We start from the raw sequence: 705 nt of genomic DNA, 5'->3' as shown, positions 1-705 counted from the left end.
GCAGATCAATTAAGGGGAAATGAGGGTGCTCGTTATAATACATGAAGAAAAGAAGACAACAGTCGGCGAGGCCAAGGAAAGCGTTGGGGGTGGTAATTTTATGTCTTTTCTTTTAATGTTTGCTTAGATAATCACAGAAATGAGTAATGTAATATGTTTAGGGGAAAGATAATTAAACACAAAGTAGAAGAAAAAACAACGTGCCGATGGTGGGAACCGAACCCACGACCTCCGAATATTGCGTCCGGTGCTCTTCCAACTGAGCTACATCGGCCGCTGTCCCCCCTGCTACTTGCTTGGGTATTTATGTTGTCTGTATACGAACCTTGAGAGTGTTCACCAGCGCCACCCTCAGCCATAGCGGCGGACGTAGAACGTCCTTTGTTACCGCCAGCGTCACGTAGAACGTGATCAAGAGCGAGGGCGAAAGCTGTGCTAGAACCCTCTTACGCTACCTATGGCTTCAAGACTGCCAGAACCGAGACCCCCGTAAGCTACAAGCAGATCAATTAAGGGGAAATGAGGGTGCTCGTTATATTACATGAAGAAAAGAAGCCAACAGTCGGCGAGGCCAAGGAAAGCGTTGGGGATGGTACTTTTATGTCTTTTCTTTTAATGTTTGCTTAGATAATCACAGAAATTAGTAATGTAATATGTTTAGGGGAAAGATAATTAAACACAAAGTAGAAGAAAAAACAACGTGCC

At 44.4% G+C, this 705-nt stretch overlaps 1 non-coding gene across 1 annotated transcript; it reads right to left on the bottom strand.

Moving 5' to 3' along the window:
* Positions 1-201: 201 nt before the first annotated feature.
* On the bottom strand, positions 202-274 carry TRNAL-CAA (transfer RNA leucine (anticodon CAA)). The gene has a single exon. It is a non-coding gene; the product is annotated as a tRNA-Leu (tRNA).
* Between the last annotated feature and the right edge of the window lie 431 nt (positions 275-705).

This window comes from Amblyomma maculatum, chromosome 4 (assembly GCF_055883805.1).
Source record: "Amblyomma maculatum isolate TAMU_Amacu chromosome 4, ASM5588380v1, whole genome shotgun sequence".
NCBI classification, from domain to species: domain Eukaryota; kingdom Metazoa; phylum Arthropoda; class Arachnida; order Ixodida; family Ixodidae; genus Amblyomma; species Amblyomma maculatum.
The sequence above is the reverse complement of the archived record's forward strand: the minus strand, read 5'-3'. Positions and strand labels throughout refer to the sequence as shown.